The 7,879-nt window shown below is 45.0% G+C and overlaps 1 long non-coding RNA gene and 1 pseudogene across 8 annotated transcripts; one reads left to right on the top strand and one right to left on the bottom strand.

The window, feature by feature from the left end:
- The first annotated feature begins 1,030 nt into the window (after positions 1-1,030).
- Positions 1,031-7,230, top strand: LOC125535868. 8 transcript variants are annotated; one of them, XR_007294839.1, is made up of 4 exons: positions 1,031-2,381; positions 2,487-4,172; positions 4,245-4,411; positions 6,724-7,230. It is a non-coding gene; the product is annotated as an uncharacterized LOC125535868 (long non-coding RNA). The 8 variants fall into 8 exon arrangements; XR_007294834.1 differs by having other exon boundaries at positions 1,032-2,381; positions 2,487-3,677; positions 3,756-4,411; XR_007294841.1 differs by having other exon boundaries at positions 1,032-2,381; positions 2,487-3,968; positions 4,097-4,411.
- LOC125535867 lies at positions 3,057-6,710 on the bottom strand (annotated as a pseudogene).
- Positions 7,231-7,879: the final 649 nt, after the last annotated feature.

Here is a 7,879-nt window from a genome sequence, read left to right as displayed (position 1 = left end):
GTGAACATGCATGCACAAGTGTCATTGGCAGGGATTCGTGCTCCCACCTTATCCTATGGTTTTTTTTTTCTTTTTTTCTAATCTAATCATCCTTCTCCTGATTTTAAAGGGGTGGGGCCGGGTCTTGTTTTGTTTCAATCAAATCAAGCCACGTATGCGGAAGCACGGATGGACGCACAAGCGGGGAGCAGGCAAGTCTCGTCCCATTGGCAGGGACTGCTGGGATGGTGGCTGCACGCATGCGCCATCAATAACTAACATGCAAAACGAAGCATCAACTATGAGCCTGTTTGGTTCATAAGTCCTAAGACTTTTTCTAGTTTTAACTAAAAAGTCCCTAATATCTAAAAAGTCTCTTCATGTTTGTTTTCAGGGACTAAAAAGTTCCTAGTCTCTTTCTAGAGGTTATTAAATGACCATGTTATCTCTAGTGTACAGAAAAATAACAACCAAACAACATCATTGGACAGCGGGGTAATGAGTGCAGGGAGGGGCATTATTGGAAAAGTCCAAAAAGTTCCAAAAAAGACTCTTCTTCATTTAGTCCCAAAAATCAACTTTTAGTCTCTAGTAGTCCCTCTCATTTGGTTAAAAAGTCTCTAAAAGAGACTTTTTCTAGTCCCTACACCAAAAAATCGCTGAAAACAAATACCTCCTAATCTACTGCAGAGGTTAATGCCTAAAATAACGGATCCATTTACTGGTTGCCTTGGTCCTGCCAATCTTGTTTTTGGGCCTAATAAACCCGGACGGATGGAGCAACTTGTTTGTTGGCATTTTTGTAATTGAATTTGCATTACTAGTGAAAAGAAATGCTAGGAAACTAGGAGGAATATTGAAGTACTGTAAGCCGGTGTTTGCTGAAGTTGTTCATTTTGGTGTTACTCTAATCTAATATCATAGTTTTTTTCAAAAAGAAAAGCTCACAAGCATTAGGTAGATTTTTTTAAAAAAAAGGATGTACCGCGGCCTTTGGATATGCATGCAACTATTTTATTAATTATTCCTAGAGACCTTACAATGTAATACATCAATAAATTTATCCATTGATGAAGGGTGCCGAATATCCAAGTTTAATACCAAACAGACATCGCATCAGAGCCTAACATCTGAAGCTGAATGCTCCAATCAAGCCACTATCTAGACTGGGTCACATACCGGTCCGGCACACTTCTAGTGAGCACCGCACGCTGCAAGGGCTGTCACCTCCATCTTCTATCGATCCATCATCAGAGCAGAACTGATGCATTGACCTAATCAGACATCTCTACCATCGACGCCACCACGACGCCAGACAGTGTCACCCTCCTGCGCGAGTCCGTCAAACCGCATCGGACGCCGAGCCTCCATTGCGCCACGCCGCCGAGACCCGCCGTCATCGATGCGGAATATGAAACCCCGCTTCGCCTCTGGGCCCTTCCAATCAACACCTGCTCCAAAATTATGCCTTCAAGAGGAAGAATGATATCAGAGTTTTCGTCATCATCCAAGTAAATGTCTCCTGAAGGAAGAGGGGCACGCCAATTGCAACTGCCCATGAGCACTTAGATCTCACGACAACGCTTTCAAAAAAGACACCGCGTCAAGAATGTCGTCACTGTCCTAGGGTTTTTATCCGAGAAACCGTGAAGTGAAAAAAGATGGGGCAAACCCAAACGACGTCTCTAGGAAGACGCGGCCGGCAGGAGCCAGCCAACCAGGGAATTATCCCAATCCGAATCCCCATCTCCCGTTCCGCCCCACCCGGCGACCGGCAAGCAGCACAGCCATATTCGTTACGACAAGAGTGCACGATGCAAGTATTGGAGGAAGAAGCAGCTCAACGCTGTTGGTCACTGAGGCACCAACTCGCCGGTGGATCGCCGACCATCTGAGCCGGCAGCCTACCCGCCCTGCCGCGCCACCGGACATGAAGGCCAACCTCGGGGTCGTCGCCTCGGATCCAAGTCCCTCCGCCCTAGATCGGGAGGAGCAGCGCCAGCCCTGCCACCGCCGTCGATAGGACGCCGGCCAACCGCCACACCGCCGTAGTTTAGATCTGGGTTGTCATGAACCAGATCGGCGCCGCCGCAGCCCAGATCGGAGTCACACTCTCGAGCCAGGGAGCCCCGCGTCACCCTTTGACCCGTGAGAAGGAGGAGTGCCTCCGACGCTGCCGGCGCACGCACAGGCTAAGCCCGGCGCCTACCACCGGCGGTGACAGAGGGGAGGGAGAGAAAGGAGCGGTGACCAGACGGAGGGGAGCACTAGGTAGATAATTTCTCTCCTCTTTCTCCCCCCGCTGGTCATGGCGCCGGCGAAAATCCACCTCCGACAGCCATAGAGAGCAGCAGCAGCACCGGGCATCAGGAGGGCTCGTGACCCTCCCCGTACCCGAGCTCGTAAAGTCCCCTCCTCCTTTCCTTTCTCCCCAATCCCTGCCTCTCCCTCTATTTGTATCCGCCTGATGAGAAGTTTGATGCTGCCACGGTGGTGGTGGTATGCAGGATTTGCTTATCAGAGCTTGAAGATGCTGGCCGTAACGCAGGCAGGAGGATGCCGCCGGGCGCCGGCCATCCTTTGCCTCGCCGACGTATTTGATCTGCGGAAGCTGTGAGCTCCCGGTAGTCGGTACTACTTACTGTTGCTACTGCTCCGCCACACCCCCCTCCTCTGCAATCCCTGCAATGTTACACAAAAAAATCTACGAGTAGTACAATGCTTAAAATTAGTTGACTGTGGATGGTGTTTAAGATTTTTTTGCTGTCGTTGTATAGTTTGTAGCTGCGTGCAGAATACAACCAAAATAAAGTTAGTGTACCGTCAGGTGTAGCACAAAGGGGAAAAAGGGAAGCAGAACCTGGGGCATCCGAGTCTAGAACTTGGCATTCAGTGAAATGAACCAAACTGACTGACATTGCACGAGCTGATAAGTGAGTGCTCACCATGTCAAGAGAGAAAAATACATTTTTTTCGATAAATAACACATCAGTTTTGTTTGTGGGAATCAAAATCCATCGACGGTTCAAATCAGAAATATAGATACGCACATCATCATCTAGATTCACCGGTGGTTAGACGTATCGCCCTTTGTATTATATTACATTCAGGCAAAACATACAACATGCACATAATTTGAGGAAGGGCGAAAAAGATACATTCAGAAAGGATGCATCCTTCTCTCATGCCACCGCAACAAGGGGACAAAGACATCTGAATTAGGAATAGTAGTAATAATACTTAGACATGTCCGCCACTCGTAAATCTTCTTAAAGTTCCACCAGCAAGAAGCTCGTAAACCTTCTTAAAGTTCCACCTGCAAGGAAAAAAAAACAGAAAATAACTTGAGTGCGCAAACTGTTTATCCTAAACCATCATTCCAAACAAGCAAGGCAGGGAAGGATGGAGAGCAAGTCACAGATAAGTTTAAAACAGAACTTTATTATGAGTATCTCGGTCCTTGTACTGAAAATATACGGGGACTGTAATATCTGACCGTAAACAGCAGTAAATATTAAAGAAGAACATGAGGGCATAGTAAGCTACAGTACCTTGCATCCTCTCCGCTCCAGCTCCTTCAGTGTGCTGTCATCTCCAGAAATCGGGGACTTACTCATTAGTTTCAAATTCTTGAGGGATGGAAGGTGCAGCAATCCGCTTGGGAACTTCCACATCTCCTTGCACAACCAAAGTGTCAGGTGGGAGAGCTTTGGCATTGTTCCTACCTCCATCCTCCACTCCTCGATGGAGAAAATATCAAGTTTTAACTCTTGTAGGCGAGGAAACCCTTGGGCAGAGAACGACATGGTTCGACCTTTATACCCTGACAACTCCAATACCACAAGACAGGGAAGCTTCTCCAGGATCGGCATCGGGTCTATTTCAATGACATCAGCTTCTAGATAGAGATGCCGAAGGCTCTGCGGGAAGTGATTACTCTCTGGAAGCTTATCAAGCACACCAAAACTGGCGAGATGAATATCAACCAGGTGAGGCATGTACGCAAATATATTCATTATCTTAGCATGCATGGGCTTCATTACCAAGAACAAGGTTGTTAGTTGTCTCATTTTTCTGAAAATTTTCACCATGTCATGATAGCGATATTTGGTACCAGCAGATGCACAAGTCAACCATAAGGTCTGGAGATCTTTGTGTCCCACACTCCTTGGTGAAGAAAATGCACTGCTCAGGTAAACATGCCTTAGAGTGGGAATATTCCAAAGAGAGTTTGGTACTGTTGAGTCCAAGTTTGTTTTCCTCAGGTCTATAATCTGCAAGTAAAGGAGTTCTTCAATTGAAGAAGGGAGTGTTACATTTCCACATCTTCTCAACCTAAGGCACCTTAGATGAATGCACCCACCAATGGCTGGAGAGAAACTCTCGAGGTCTGAGTTTTCAATGTGAAGAACTCTCAGGAATCTCAGCTTAGGTAGGAATATTGATGAAAGTTCAAAGCCAACCAGAGTTCGTAGATTAGGAGTTGTTGCCTGTGAAATCTGACCGCTGAAGTTTTGGAATGAAGCGCGATAGGATAGCGTTCTTTCGGATGACGATGTGCTATCCTAGCCTGCATTATAAAGTGCATCCACGTGTCAGCAAGAAACACCATACTAAGACATATATTGAAACCAAAAAAAGGGCTATATGAAAAGAGAGAGGAAGCCTGACATGCAGTTTTGTCAATCATGTCAAGAAAGCCGTCTTCTCTTGCTTCTTCTATGCACCAGTCACGCAAGATATCATGGATCCTTATTCTTTCAATCCATCCATGTGCTCTGCTTCTACTAACAACTTGGACCAAGCTTCTTTGAGCTAACTCAGTTACATACTTACGTGCTATTTCTTCCAGTGTATGTCTTGGTGTATGTGGAATGAAGCATTCTGCCATCCATAACTCAATAAGATCCGACACAGATATTTCATAATCCTCGGGGAAAGCACCAACATAGAGGAAACATGATCTTAAATAATGGTCTGGTAGGTCGTTGTAACTGCGAGCTAGTATGTCTCGCATCATCTGTCCGTCTTTGGTTGATGGCCAGCTCAAGAGTATATCAATCCATGTTTCCTTGTTCAGATTTTTTGATAGATAACCCCCAAAAACTGCAAGTGCAAGTGGTAATCCATTACATTTCTTTGCAAGCTTCTTTCCTAGTTCTTCAAACTCATCCACATCGCATACAGAACACCTGTTGTATGATGGTAAAGCTTTGCTACTAAAAAGTTCCCAGCTTTTCTCTTCGTTTAACTTCTTCAAATGATGAACATGAGTTGGCATTTGCACATGATTCGCAACATCTTGCTTTCGTGTGGTTAACAGTACTCGACTACCATTAGCTACATCTGGAAATGCTTTAACCATTTTGTTTATTTGCTCCCATGTATCTGTTTCCCAAACATCATCGAAAACTATTAAGAATCTTTTTTGCAACAGAAAATCATGTATCTCCTTTCCCACCTCACACTAACGGAGATTAAAACCAACTCTGGTCCCCATTATTTGTTCCACAACACTTGTTAGTAAATCAATGGCCTTGAACTTTTGAGACACAGTCACCCAAGCAACTGTGTCGAAGTGTTCTTTTACTCTTGATGATGTGTAGATTTTTCTGACGAGTGATGTTTTTCCCGCCCCACCCATGGCGACTATGGAGATAGCACTAAGAGTATTGTTCTCTTTGTCAACTAACCTGTCCGTTATTTCTTGGCACTCATCCTCAAAACCAACAATGACAACATCATCCTCAAAGTTTTGATCCATGAGATCATTGCCTCGTGGAAACTCATCCTCGGCACAGCACTTGCCTAGAACACCAGTATCCAAATCAATATTCAAACAGTTTGCACTGTCAAATATCTCACCGATCTTCCTTCTTATACGCTGGATTTCGACACCAACTTTATGAAGGGTAACCATGTCACTTGGCAAGCGAGCATACCTTGAAATGGCACCCAAGAATCCATTCTTCAGCCTGTTTCTCTTCTCCATGTAATCTGCAGCTTCAATGACATTCTCGGACTCATATGTCACGTCCCTGATCTGGCTGACCCAGGTAGCCACACACCCATCTCCTGATCTCCGTTTAGCATCAGCAGATCTAAGGTAGCACTTTAGCCGCTTCAATTCATCTTTCAAGAATCCTACTTCACCAGTGACACCACATAAAAGTGAGGTCTCCCAAACCGCAAGTTTGCTCACATTCCCGACCACGGCCTTAACAGCAGACCCAGCCATTGATTGCTCCTCCTTGTATCTGCTCCCTACATAGTTTGTTTAAAAATAACATATATTAGAAATTTCCCTGTCTGTTGTACTTTTTTTTTGGAGAGCCAATAGCTAGACTGATTATTTGGACAACCTCCGGTTAGTATGATGATGACTGCGCTTGAGCTTCCAATTCCACCAGTGAATTAGTCATAGGCTCATAGCAGATAGATCTGACGAGAGTGGGAGCTAAAAATGAGCTGAACACTTGTACCGAGGAGAATTGAAAAGGGGAGATACTCACCGATCGAGGGGATGCATGCCTTCTGCTTGATACTCGCTGTTTCGGTACTCTGCTCCCACAAATTCTTCAAGTCCTCAATGTCAGCGCGCGACTCGTCGCTGGGCTCTCTCCCACTCCAGTCATGTAAATCGTACTAGAGAGAGCATGTTGCTGGGTGGAGAGAAAAGTCTTGATATTTCGTGTCTGAGTTGACAAGTAATAGTGTGTTGATTGCAGAGCATTTCTTTATCAGGAAAGACCCGTGACTGTGGAGTGCGAAGGACGAACTGGTGGGGAAAGACCAGTTCTTTGGAAATATTGGTGGACGGTAAGCATCGGCCAGCAATGCTTGTTGAATCTGCATGGACTTCTTTGTCACCACGAAATTGCTGTACGGACGACAGTCGCCGGCCGAACTGTGGACGACGGGAGGAGTGGACGGTGATGCTCACTTTTGCTAATTGCATGGATGGCTTGATGCGCTGCATCGATTCCAAATCGTCCACAATGTGTCGGCTGTGTAGCAGCGTTGTTGTCACCATCGTGGTCGTCATAACACATTTTCCTGCTGCAGCAGTCATACTGGTGCCGACCACGTCTATTCGTCGCTGGTGCTGCGTTCAAATGTACCGGGAATATACGAGGATCAGTTTTATATCTGACCACCTGTTTTTCCTCTTTCACACGTGGATTTGACTCTAGGGACAACTGTAAAAATGTCCGAGGGGACCAAAAAAGGAAACAAACGTGTTACTGACTATCTGGCTTGTTCATCTCACTCTACCAGTCATTCATTTGCCCAGATGAGAGCTTTGTTGATGTTTATGCTATTCTTGATTTTCTTGATTTGCAGCAGAACTCTGAATTCATATCATATGCCATTTGTGCTAATTTAGACTCGCTGCATAACGGAAGACTTTGCATCAGACTAGCAATTGAAATGTTGCATCAGATCAGAGTAGCTTGCCGTGTATAATGTTGCTTGAATTGATCAGATTTAAGAAGGCATAGACACCAAGTCACCAACAACCAATCAGGGTAATATTCTGGCTAGCAGGTGGCAACTGTGACATTTTCTGCTGGTTTCCAGAAGCAGATGCTATGGAGCCCTAAAAATTTAAAATGCCATGGGTTGGCATATTCACAACATCTTTTTTCATGTGGTTAACAGTACTCTGTTACTGTTAGATGCATGTGGAAAGTCCTTGATAGTCCTATTTATCTGCTCCCGTGTGTATGTTTCCCATGCATCACTGAGAATTCATCTAAAACAACTCATATTTGTCTAAAAAAATAATCTAAAACAACTGATATGAAACTCATACTTTTTGGAAACCTTGCACACCACAAATGCAATCACAGAACTATGGTCTATTAAAACAAGCAAAAGCATTGGATATTTGATATAT

This window comes from Triticum urartu, chromosome 2, assembly GCF_003073215.2.
Source record: "Triticum urartu cultivar G1812 chromosome 2, Tu2.1, whole genome shotgun sequence".
In the NCBI taxonomy this organism is placed as follows: domain Eukaryota; kingdom Viridiplantae; phylum Streptophyta; class Magnoliopsida; order Poales; family Poaceae; genus Triticum; species Triticum urartu.
Note: the sequence above shows the minus strand (reverse complement) of the source record. Positions and strands in the feature narration are given on the sequence as shown.